The sequence below is a fragment of the Dipodomys spectabilis genome, unplaced genomic scaffold (genome assembly GCF_019054845.1).
Source record: "Dipodomys spectabilis isolate Male_0828 unplaced genomic scaffold, ASM1905484v1 ptg000190l, whole genome shotgun sequence".
In the NCBI taxonomy this organism is placed as follows: Eukaryota; Metazoa; Chordata; class Mammalia; order Rodentia; family Heteromyidae; genus Dipodomys; species Dipodomys spectabilis.
In genome coordinates, this window is record NW_024870867.1 from 2,134,644 (window position 1) to 2,148,467 (window position 13,824).

A 13,824-nucleotide genomic window follows, 5' to 3' on the forward strand; every position below is an offset into this window, starting at 1 on the left:
AAACTAAAATACAAAATAATAGTTGATTACTAAATTATAGTGCTAATATGTTAAAAAAATTTAATAGTTTTGGTTCTCTTAAGGAATCACAATAAAGGGTATTTAGAAATATTCTATCATATATCCAGCACCAAATAAGTTTGGTTCAGCCTATTATAGTTAAAAGTACAATTCCCTATTCATAAACAACTGGAAGTGTGCCTGAAGAGTGGGGGTAGCTATGATCAAATGTAACTGATTATTGCATTGTTTTCCTAGAGACCAAATTAATTTTATGTTTTAATTTTAAAATTGGATCTTAAAGGAGAAAAAATAGTGACTGAAGACCACAAATAACCACTAGTAATAATGGACCCAGGGAGGAATGGAGTTGAAATCCCCCCCTAAAAAAAACAAAACACACATTGCAAGATTTTTTCCCATTGTTTTAAGTCTGTTTGGATAGAAGGAAATAATTCCCTCTCGTAAGTAATTTGAAACATTGCTTTTATGGGACAAACTAGTAAACAAAGCAATATTGTATTTCTGAATACAGAATTTGCTTGCTTTTATCTTTTTTTCAGTATAAATTTTTTAAAAAACTACAAAGAAATTCCCTACCAAAATTGTCTTCTCTGTACCTTTCAGTGGGAGATTATACTAGAGACATTACTGCGTACAGAGCCAGTTCATAACAACCTTCCAATACCACAAAGAATGTTAATTGAAAGGAATTGATATGCTGTTCTCTACATCCTGAACAAGATGAGCAAGCATAAAGAATTCAAGTTATACCCTGGAAAATATTACCAGTGTAAAGATTTAAAGACATTGGACTGACTCCTTGACTAAAATCAATCATTCTGAAGGTTTTAAAAGAAAAGATAAATTTCCATTCATGTGCGGTAGTTTGACATTGCCCCGTCTACGAAGTTTTTAATGAAATTTCTTGCAGTAAGATAACCCTTTAAAGACCATGTTAAGAAATCACATTTAAGCAGGATGAGAACAGTCAAAGAGAAAGACAGGAATTGCATGAGCGGGCTGAGAACAGTCAAAGAGAATGACAGGAATTGAGTGAACGTGAGGAAGCTAATCAAAGAGTAATGCAGGAATTCTGAGAGCAGGATGAGAATAGACAGAGATCAATAGAGGCATTCATGGAATCCATAAACAGGCAGCTGAAAGAAGTCAGGGAGACCACAAAGGGAATGCTGAATGGAGCCCGACAGAAGGAAGGGGAGTCCAAGGAAACTATAACCAATCAACAAAGTGATTTGAGAATAAACACTAAACACCAAATTAAGGAAGTAAAGAAGTTCATACAAGATATAAAACAAAGCTCCAACAAAGAATTTGAAGCCATCAAAGCCGACCAATTAGAAGGAAAAGAAATAAAAAACAAAATAGAAAGTCGTGGCAGTAGGTTAGACCATGCAGAAGATCCAATCTCAGGGATTGAAGACAGCCTAGATATTATAGAGAAAGAACATACAACTATCCAAGACAAATCCAAGAAATATGATAGATCTATTCAACATTAGGAAGACACCTTCAGAAGGCCTAGTCTGAGGAAAATGGGTATAGAGAAGCACCTAGAGAGAGAAGTTAATAGTCTAGGAAATTTATTTAACAGGATCCTAGCAGAGAACTTCCCAAACATGCAAAAAGATAGGCCTATTCAGATACAAGAATCTTTTAGAACCCCGAATAGACCAGACCAGAATAGGACCTCCCACCATCACATTATAATCCACACAGGATCAATTCAGACCAAGGAAAAGATCCTTAAAGCTGTCAAGGAGAAAAGATCAATCACTTATAAAGGGAAACCAATTAGAATCAGCTCAGATTTCTCAGCAGAGACAATTAAAGCAAGAGGAGCCTGGAATAATGTATGCCATGCCCTAAAGACTAACAACTATCAACCAAGAATACTGTACCCAGCTAAACTCTCCTTCATAACCGAGGGTCAAATAAAAACTTTCCATATCAAAGAAAAACTGAAACAATATATCTCCAATAAACCAGCCCTGCAAAAGATACTTAAAGATGTCCTACATGTAGAAAACCAACAAGACCACAATAAAGGTCAAGAAACCTCACCCAAACTGAGAATCCAAGAACCATAGGAAGAACCCAGTTGCCGCAGCCCGCAAGAAGATGGATAACATGGCAGGAACTTCCAAATACCTCTCAGTCCTAACTCTCAAAATTAACGGATTTAACTCTCCAATTAAGCGACATAGATGTCAAGTTGGATTAAAAAGCAAGATCCTTCTATCTGCTGCCTTCAGGAGTCACATCTTGCCCATAAAAACAAACAACTTTTGAAAGTGAAAGGCTGGAACAAAATCTACCAAGCAAATGGCCCCTATAAACAGGTAGGAGTTGCAGTCCTAATATCAGATAAAATAGACTTTAAACTAAAATTAGTGAGAAGAGATAAAGAAGGTTGCTACAGACTAATTAAGGAATCTCTCCTTCAGGAGGATATTACAAGTCTAAATATCTATTTGCCAAACAACAGAGCACCCAACTTTATCCAAGAAACACTACTTTCCCTCAAATCTCACATAGATCCAAAGACATTAATTGTTGGGGACTTTAACACACCACTATCCCCACTAGATAGTTCAACTCGGCAAAAACTCAACAGAGAAACCGCAGATCCAAACAGCTGCATAGATCAACTAGATTTAACAGACATCTACCAAATATTTCACCCAGCAGCATCAGAATACACGTTGTTCTCAGCAGCACATGGAAGCTTTTCCAAAACAGACCATATTTTAGGTCACAAAGCAAACTTGTTCAAATTCAGAAACAATGAAGTTATACCTTGAAATCGCTCAGGTCACAAGGAAATAAAATTAGAACTCAATACCAAAAGCCACCAAACAAAGTCCTGTAACACATGGAGGCTGAACAACACACTGTTGAATCACCAGTGGATCATGGAAGAGAATAGAAAGGAAATTCAAATGTTCATGATATTCAACAAAAAGAAACACACAAATTACCAGCTCCTCTGGGACACAACAAAGGCAGTACTCAGAGGCAAGTTTATAGCTCTGAGTTCCTACATCAACAAATTGGAGAGATCTGAAATCAACAATTTAACGAGACATCTGAACCTCTTTGAAAAAGAACAACAAGATAAACCCCAATCCAGTAGATGGAAAGAAATAATTAAAATTAAATCAGAATTAAATGAATTAGAATTGAAAAAATCATAGAAAGAATCAACAAAACAAAGAGTTGGTTTTTCGAAAAAATTAACAAAATTGACAGACCCTTAGCAAATCTTTTCAGAAAAAGAAGAGAACACACCCAAATAAATAAACTCAGGGATGAGAATGGAACATCACCACAGAAACAACCAAGATTCAGAACATTATAAGGAAATACTTCTCAAAACGTTATGCTAATAAGTTTGAGAACTTGGCAGAAATGGATCTTTTCCTAACAAAAATCTACATGCCGAACTAAACCAAGATGAATTAAACCATCTTAACAGGCCCGTATCAAACATTGAAATAGATACAGAAATAGAGACCTCCCATCCAAGAAAAGCCTGGGACCAGATGGATTTACAGCGGAATTCTACAAGGCATTCAAAGTAGAGCTCATACCAATACTCCTCCAACTCTTCAATGAAATTGAAAGAGAAAGTTCACTACTGAACTCATTCTATGAAGCCATCATAACCCTCATCCCCAAACCAGACAGGGACTCATCAAAGAAAGAGAACTATAGATCCATTTCTTTGATGAACATTGATGCAAAACTTCTCAACAAAATTTTGGACAATTGATTTCAACAATTCATCCAAAAAATCATAAACCATGATCAAACAGGATTCATTTCAGGGATGCAAAGCTGGTTCAATATACACAAATGTGTTAATATAATTCATCACATCAACAAGAGCAAGGATAAGAACCACATGGTTATCTCAATAGATGCAGAAAAAGCATTTTACAAGATCTAACACCCCTTTATGATGAAGGTTCTGGAAAAATTAGGAATCCAGGGAACATTCCTCAATACAATAAAGGCTGTATATGACAAACCTACAGCCAGCATTATACTTATTGGTGAAAAACTAAAGCCATTTCCTCTTATCTCAGGAATGAGACAAGGATGTCCACTCTCTCCACTTTTCTTCAATTTAGTATTAGAGTGCCTAGCTATAGCAATAAGACAAGATGCAAACATAAAAGGGTTCCAAATAGGGAAAGATGAACTAAAACTCTGCCTCTTTGCCAATGACATGACTTTTATCTAAAGAATTGCACAGACTCCACTCCCAAATTACTTGAGCTGATTCAAAATTTTGGCATGAAATTACAGAGGTTCTGCATGGCAAAGGACATAGCTCTCAAGATCAATAGAAAGCCCACAGATTGGGAGAAGATCTCCACTAGCCATACAACAGACAAGGGTCTCCTATCTAAAATATATCTGGAACTCAAAAATTAAATCCCCCAACAACAAATACTCAAAGAAACAACTGCCCAATAAATAAGTGGGCTAAAGACTTACAGAGAAACTTCTCTGCAGAGGAAATAAGAATGGCCAATAGACCTATGAAGAAATGCTCAACCTCCCTAGCCATAAAAGAAATGCAAATCAAAACAACATTGAGATACCACCTCACCCCAGTTAGAATGGCTATAATCAAGAACTCTAAAAACAACAGATGCTGGAGGGGATGTGGACAGAAGGGAAACTTACTGCATTGTTGGTGTGAGCGTAAACTTGTTCAACCACTTTCGAAAGTAGTACGGAGGTTCCGCAAAAGACTACACATCGAGCTTCCCTATGACCCAGCAATCCCACTTTTGAGCATTTACCCAAATGATCACAAACAAGACCGTACTAAGGCAACCAGCACAACTATGTTCATTGCAGCATTATTTACCATAGCTAAGATATGGAACCAACCCAGATGCCCCTCACTAGATGAACAGATCAAGAAAATGTGGTATATATACACAATGGAATTCTATGCCTCTGTCAGAAAGAATGACATTGCCCCATTTGTTAGGAAATGGAAAGACTTGGAAAAATTATATTAAGTGAAGTAAGTCAGGCCCAAAGAAATATAGGCCTCATGGTTTCCCTTATTTGCAATAACTAGTATATGTCTGAGATAAACTGAAACTTTCAGACAAATTGATGTTAGGCGAAATGAACCCCAAGATAAGATTCAAATGTTTTTTTTCTTGTGATTGTTTCCAACATATTTATAAGATGATTTCTTTGTTGCTTTGTATGTACCTCCCCTATGGTATAAGCTCTGCTTTCACTCTATTTGATGTTGATATAATTTGTGGAGGGAAAGGGAAAAAACAAATTGTTTAAATAGGGTTATAGGTGGACCCATTACAACAATGAGATGTACAAGCCATTATGTCGAAAAACGAACTTCACAACTTTGGTGGTGTGAGGGGTGGGGGTGGTGGTAGGGAGGGGCGGGGGTGGAGGGGGGAGAGGGGAAGGGATGGTATGAGGAAACCAAGGAGGAGGCAACAATGCTTAATAAGAAACGTACTCACTATTTTGCCCATGTAATTGTAAACTTCTGTATGGTATTTTCACAATAATAATAAAAAAATCCCATTTATATGCTTGTTGTTAAGTAGGACTTAATTGTGTTTTTATGCATTTGAAAGAAAGCACCTCTGTTTCTTATAAATTAATCGTTAATATGAAAAGAAACAGCTTTTGAAAGGTAAGTATGGCAAAGGAAGACATAGATTCCTATCCTGCACAATTGTATCAGATATTTAAGTATATACGCTGTTTTATCATCCCCACTTTTACATGGACATAGAGATATGTAAGGAGAAAGTAATTGATTCCAAGACTAAAGTATATAAATCAATAGCTCACAGGGGCCAGGCCTAGAGAGTATAATTAGCGAGTTCAATGAAGTTGAATTACATCTAAAATATAAGCTGGAGAAACATAATTGAAAGAGAGTTCTGAAGTTGTTGCTATCTTGTTATCTACTGACAATTGTGCTGATTTCAAACATATCCTGAACTGAAGGCTAGTTGTAGGTTAGGGGTAAAATGTGAGGCTAACATATTTCCATAATCCTCAAAATTTCATACTACTTTTTATTCCTTCATCAAAATCCTCTTATTTTCCTAAACGTGAGATTGCATGAAATCTCACATAAGCACGTTAAAAGTACAAAAATTCATGAGTTAAAACCTGATCAGTTAAAAAATGGCCAGCTAAGAGCTACAGATATGGCTCATTGATAGAGCACCTGCCTTGAAAGCTTGAGGCCCTAAGTTCAAATATGAATACCTCAAATCAAAACAAAAAAACACAATTAAACAAAACAAAAGACACAACTAAAACTGAAAAAGAAATGATAGAAAATATTCACATTTCAATGTAAGCATAAAATGATGGATTTCTATGATTAAGAACACCAAACACATTTGAACAACTTTTGACAACCATTGTGTAATCAGTTTTCAACTTACTATACAATGTTTAAGTCTTACAACGGCCTTAAATATTATTTTCTAACAAGCCACGTGTCTGCACATATTCTCAGCAGACACCAAGACAGAACAAGAGAATCTTCCAGAAACACCAAGATCTAGAACCTATGGGTGAAAAAATCATGTCTACCATATTGTGTGTTTGTTCTTTTTTCTTTACAAAGTCAGTCATATGTCATTTTTTCAAAGACATTTCCACCAAAAAAGATGAAAATATCATGAAGGAGATGAAAAGAGTTCGTGCTGTCTTCCTGTTGTTGCATGTCCCTTGCATTCTGTTCAACATTGAGAAATAAAATAAGACCAGGGGATGTTTGAGTGTTCCTATAATTCTCCGATGTCTTTGTATCACATTTTGTAGCTTTGTCCATGTTCAAGACATGGACTCAGTATAGCAATGTGAGACGTGGTAGGACCTTTGAGTGGCAGGTCCTTTGGCACCCAAAGTTACTACTTCTGGAAGGTGTGAGGTAGCTGAAGTGAGACTCCTGAGGTAGTCTCAACAGATCACCTCATAAAGCATGAGCCTGACTTCTGTATCAGTTCTGAGATGTGTTCTCTCTGTACATGCACCCATCACTGTGAGGTTATCTTCCATGACACCTTTATTGGAGCCCAGCTAATGCCATTCTTTAATAACTGATCCTGGGAGCTACGTAAACAATTTTCACTATAAAGAAAACATGTTTCCCATCCATTACACATTACTGTGTTCCTTCTCCTGTCCTGAAAATGAAAGTAAAAGACACAAGGTAAAAGATTATGATATATACTGTACACTTGGGATTTTGTTCTTTTTGTCTGTTGATTGTCAGGTCCTCCAAAATATAAAACTAATTCATTTGCACCAGACACTGATGGCTCACACTTGTTATATTTTAGCTACCATAGAAGTAACAATCAAGATTACATATTGAGGGCAACCAAGGCAAAAAGTTTTTGAGAACTTTCTGTAGTTTGTCTGCCTTGAAAGCACAGAATTCTGTGCTTAGACTCTAGTGCTGATAAAGAGGAGGAGGAGGAGGAGGAAGAGGAGGAGGAGGAGGAGGAGAAGAGGGAGGGGGAGGAGGAAGAGAAGGAGGAGGGGTAGGAGGGGGAGGAAGAGGAACAAGAAAAGAAGAATGGATAAAAGAAGAAAGAGGAGTGATCCCACTAACTGCTTTGTTTAAGCAAAACTAAACACATTTGTTCCCCTTCAACTCCTTTAGGAAGGGGCAATACAACTACTTATTAATGTTTCAGAGTAGGGAAATAAAAGGCACATATAGTATGGTATGATCTGGGTTGGATGGTTTTAATCTGAGTTTTTAAAGGATTGGGTAAATTCATTTGAAATATGTCTCAGCAAAACATTATAGTCTCCCCATCAGGATCAAGTAAGTCACTACAGTAAAAAACCTTATTTGCCAGGTGGCGGTGGCTCACACCTGTACTCCTACCTACTCAGGAGGCTGAGATCTGAGGATCGCGGTTCAAAGCCATCGCAGACAGGAAAGTCCGTGAGACTCTAATCTCCAATAAACCACCAGAAAACTGGAAGTGGCACTATGGCTCAAGTGGTAGAGCATTAGCCTTGAGCTGACAAGCTGAGGGACAGTGCCCAGGCCAAGAGTTCAAGCCCCACCACCAAAAAATAAAAGTAACTATGTTTATTTGTTCTCATTATACTCAACTCGAAGTACATTTATTCTTAATATTGTTCAGTGCAGATTAAAACAAAAATCTATACTGGCTTCAGTTCTTAGTACTTTAAAGTACTTTCAGATACTAAGGAAGCTGAGCTACCTCAGATATAAGAGCTGTCCTTCTGTCATAATGAAACAGGGCTGCTCGAAGTCTTAGAAACAAAATAGTCTTACATTTTTCTTTCTCCATCATTACTCCCGTTAAGATCTTGAATATCTCCCAGAGACCCATTTATTGAAAACTTAGTTCCCAACATGTGGTGCTATTATGAGGAGGTTCGACCTTCAGAAAGTTGAGCTAGTGGAAAAAAAGTCTATCGGAGGCAAACCTTTGAGTGGATATCAATCCTGTAATTTATTATTTGTATTTACTGAATCCATTTTTGTTATCAGTCCCTGAACTTGAAAGGTTTAATTTTTTAAATTATATTTACTGTCAAGTTGGTATACAAAGGTTACAGTTACATAAGTAAGGTAATAAGTACATTTCTTGTCAAACTTGTTACCACTTCCCTCATTTCTCTCCCTCTTTCCCTCCCCTAAATCCTCCCTCAAAGTCAAACATATCATTTCCAACGTATTATCTTGTGAGTATCACTGTTGCATTGGTTCCCCTACTGGTCCTCTTTATCACCATTCTATTGTTCCCTTTCCCTTCCCTAATTCAGATAAACATATACAATACCAGGCTAATCAAATACAGTGACAACAGGGGATTAAAGCATAGGGGGAAGAAAACACAAAAGAAAAAGAAATCACATCGTACATTAAAAAGCAACAAATACAACAAAGCAGAACCTCTGTGTCCATGTCTTGGAGTTCCTTTTACTTAGCATCATCTTATAGGTCATATGTACATAGCTATTGAGCTACTCTGCTCAACTGCTAAGATTATCTTAAACATATAGCAATTATTGCAAGTAAGGCAAACCGTGGAACCTATGTTTCTTTGGGTCTGGCTTGCTTCACTTAATATGACTTTTTTCCAATTCTTTCCATTTCCTTACAAATGAGGTTGTGTCATTCTTTCTGATGGAATCTTAGAATTCAGATAGATAGATAGATAGATAGATAGATAGATAGATAGATAGATAGATAGATAGATAGATAGATAGATAGATAGATATCACATTTTCTTGATCCATGCATGTTTTGAGGAGCTTGGTTGGTTCCATATCTTAGCTATGGTGAATAATGCTGCAATAAACATAGTTGTGCTGGTAGCTTTAGAATAGCCTTGTTTGTGATCATTTGGGTAAATGCTCAAAAGTGGGATTGCTGGGTCATAGGGGAACTCTATGTTTAGTCTTTGGAGGAACCTCCATACTACTTTCCAGAGTGGTTGAATAAGGTTACACTCCCACCAACAGTGTAGTAGCATTCCCTTTTGGCCACATTCCCTCCAGCTCTTAGATTTCTTGATTATAGCCATTCTAACTGGGGTGAGGTGGCCAGAGAAGTGTCTATTGGCCATTCTTATTTCCTCTTCAGAGAAGTCTCTTTTTAATCTTTAGTCCACTTATTAATCGGGTGGATGTTTCTTTGAGAATTTGTTTTTTGGGGTTAGAAGTATAGTTTAATTTTTGAGTTATAAGTATAGTTTAGATATGAGGCTCTTGTCTGTTGTATAGCTAGTGAAAAGTTATGGAAAGTTTCACAAATTTGCATGTCATCCATGCACAGCAGCCATACAAATATTCTCTGTATCATTCCAATTTTAGTATATGTGCTGCCAAAGTGAGCACACCACTGTATTTCTTTTTTTATTTACTTAAAATTAATTGACTAGTAAATAATAATCTTAATTTTACCTTTGCCATCCATCAACAGGCCATGATATGTCATATTCACAGTTGTCAAATTAAGACACAAAGACAAATAATCCAGTTAGTAACTGGGCAAATAAAGTGAATTGACAGTTATAAAAAGAAGTAGAAATGGTAGATACAAACAGTAGACACATGTGGAAACATTCAACATTCTCAGCTATAAAGGAAATGCAAATAAAAACTCCTCTAGATATATCCTAACCCAGTCAGAATAGTTATCACCAAGAAAAAATAAAATAACAAAAAAGATATAGAAATAAAAGGAAACCTCAGACCTTGTTGTAAATCAGTGTAGCCACTATGGAAATCAGTATGCAGCTTCCTTTTAAAAGTTGTATACCATTATACCTGGGTACTATCCAAAGCATTTTAAGTTAGCATGAAATTGAAATGACTGCAAATCCTTAATTCTAGCAGCCCTTTTCTCAATAGGCATAGAATGGATTTCAACACAGGTGCCCATAAACTGATGGATAAAGAAAATGTGGTTCATATACACAGTAGAGTATTATTTAGCTATCAAATAAAAAGTTGTTTGTTGAAGGAAAAATAGATATAACTGGAGATCCTTAAGTTAAAATAAGTCATTCCTAGACAAATTCTTCATATTTTCTTTCACAATTGTAATATAGACAATGTGACATGGATGTTAAAGGATAACTATTTGGGAAAAGGAACCAGTGAAAGGAGAAGATGATACGGGTGTGAAGGTGAACGAATTAAATTATGGTCATTTATAAAAATAGCATAATTAAATCCATTCAAATTTTGAAAATGGGATCGATTAGGAGGGTGATGAGAGATGAATAGCGGGGGTGAATAAGATCCAAGGACATCATATATGCATATGCAAATGTCACAATGGAAATCCTTTATTCAAATATCGTATGCTAACAAAAAAAGGAACTAAATTTGGCAGTGGGTAGAATCTGGGATTTTGCATACTACATAAGATTTCTTGAACACAAAATAAAGCAGAAGAGATTTAAAAATCATGATTCAAGTCAGGAGTGGGTCTTAGAGGTAGTAGATACTAGGTCAAATTATAATTTTGTCCACAGACAATTATCTCAAACCATAAAGTAGTGTGAATAACTATAGTCTTTAGAATCAAATTATGATTTGATAATTCAATTTATCAAGTCTTAAGAATAAATGCTGCAGAAGAATATAAAAGACTTTTGGGGTATGTTACTAAATAATAGCTACGAAGATACAGTATCATTCTGTTGTAGCTATTCAATCCAGATACCATAACAAATAATTAAATTGATTGCTGAATAATTAAATTACAAGCAACAACCTATAAAAGGAGCTAAGAGCAATCTGTGTAGTCAATACTATTGGAAATGCCTGCAGCACCTAATCTAATATTCATTACATTTACATAATGACTACCTTCTCCAGTGTACGATAAGAGATTTCAGGCAAAAATATATAATAAGTCAACTGTAATGCAAAAATATGAATAATCATCATAGTGTTGCATAATTGTATCAAAATAATAAAATGATTTAAAATATTGAATTAGGGAAGTAAGGTGACATTTTGATGATATTAATTATACATAAAATTCACCAATTTACTAAATTAAAGTGTAAGACATATATTTTTTACTATTTTTTTTAAATTTTATTTTATTTTATTTGAGAACATACTGTACAGAGATTTTTTACTATTTTTAAGTAGTTGTACAAAGGAATTGCCATTCCACACAACAGTCTATGTATACAATGAACCTTGATTCACTGTCATCCCTTTTATCATTCTCCCTAAAGGAGAGATTTTATTTTATTTATTTATTTATTTTTGGGTCTGGTTGTGGAGCCTGAACTCTGGGCCTGGGAGCTGTCCCTCAGTTTCAGCTCAAGGCTAGCACTCTACCACTTGAGCCACAGTGCCACTTCCGGCTTTTTTCTTTTTGCTTATGTGGTGCTGAGGAATCGAACCCAGGGCCTCAGGCATGCAAGGCAAGCGCTCTACCACTGAGCCACCTTCCCAGCCCAAGGAGAGATTTTTAATGGAAGAACAAACATATCGTTAAGAATTTCAGAAGGTGTGGGAGGAAATATCTGAAGGGAATTTCTTATATCATTTAAAATTTTTCCTTTATTACTCTATTTATAATTGAATATATTATAACAGAGATTGAGAAGAAAAAGTCATGTTAATGTGAAGAACATGTTGAGAGATTGATTTTTCAATGTTACTCACTCGACCCAAGTCATCAGGAAAAATCCAAGCAATGTATCTTTTAAAGTTGGGTGGTAAACATTTATCAATGTTTCTTTGTTCTCTCTAGCAGCCAAGGAATTATTACTCTCTGGACTCTACTATTATTTTATCATCTGGAGACCTAACAGAGCATCTGGTTAAAATTCATGGGCCCTAGCTACACAGAGGTCTTACAAACCAGATTTTTTCCCAGAAAAATAGAGCAAAAGTTAAATCCATCCAGATCAATCTATTTTATTCTCTTTTTTTTTTCTTGGTGTTGGCCAATGACCCATAGCCATGTTTAATGTAAATGTCATTTGACACTAAGCTAAGATGAGCCTGTAGAGATCCAGGGTGGAGAGTTCAGTGAGAGAAATTGCACAATGATAAAAACATTTGCCAATTAAGTGTTGCATTAGATTTTGAAATAGTTTAAGTAGCAATATAAGAACCCTTGAATTGTTTAGACAAACCCAGAAATACACCAATTCTAAATATTTGTGATCTGTGTATTCTTTCAATGCATGGACAATTTCAAGCAAAAAATGCCCACAATGCAGTAGTCCATTTTGGTTACTGCTGCCCTTTACATTTATAGTTTAGACAACTACTAGAGGTTTCTAATAATTCCCTTAATTTTCACTTTTCTGTCTTTTGATATTCTTTATTTATAGAACCTTTATCCCTTGCATCTTTAGATTTTGAGTCATAAAGCAAAGCAAAAACAAAAAGGATCTCTTGAAATATGTTCAACTCTTTCGAGCTAGAAGTAATTTTCTAAGGCTTGCATGAAAACAAAAATTTCAATATGTATGAAATGTTAGAAAGGTTAAGAAAGAAAGAAGGCATAGCAAAATATATATAGTTATTTATTTAAATTTGCATAAAGAGTTGGAATAACATAAAATATATATGAGGGAATAGTTTCAGTGTGTACAAATGGAGTTTTAGAACCAGGCAATTATATACCTGCTCAAAAATATATTTTCTAAAAAACATTAAAAAGCAGACACTGGTGGCTCACACTTGTAATCCTAGCTACTCAAGAGGCTGAGATCTGAGTATCATGGTTCAAAGCCAGCCTGGGCATGAAAGTCCATGAAACTTGTGTGTGTGTGTGTATGTGTGTGTGTGTGTGTGTGTGTGTGTGTGTGTGTGTGTATTTCATTGTAAAAATACTGTACAGTGGGGTTACAGTTACATGAGTAAGGTAATGAGTACATTTCCTATGGTGCATTGTTACCACCACCTTTGTTTTTCCCCTACCATCCCTTCCTCCCCACTTCCCCAACTCCTCCCTTGTACATCTCATTGTTACAATGGGTCAACCTATATCCTTATTTCAGAATTTTGTTATTTCCCTTCCCCTCCACAAATTAGAAAAATGTAAATACAAGATGCAGGGCACCAACATCTAATACAGTGAAAACAGGGGTATACCGTGGGGGAAGAATATATAAGAGAAACAAAATAATCACATAGTACATTTAAAATACGTTAAAAACAAAAACAAGAAAGTAAAAAAACACTTGTGTCAGGATCTTGGGGTTCATTTTACTTAACATCACCTTATATTGTCATATG

The 13,824-nt window shown here is 35.7% G+C and overlaps 1 protein-coding gene and 1 non-coding gene across 2 annotated transcripts in view; both read right to left on the reverse strand.

Moving 5' to 3' along the window:
- Nucleotides 1-13,824, reverse strand: part of Agmo (alkylglycerol monooxygenase) — a 327,029-nt gene that overhangs the window by 38,401 nt on the left and 274,804 nt on the right. The gene's annotated exons all lie outside the window — the stretch shown is intronic.
- Nucleotides 9,833-9,939, reverse strand: LOC122121594. Its single transcript, XR_006149973.1, has one exon. It is a non-coding gene; the product is annotated as a U6 spliceosomal RNA (small nuclear RNA).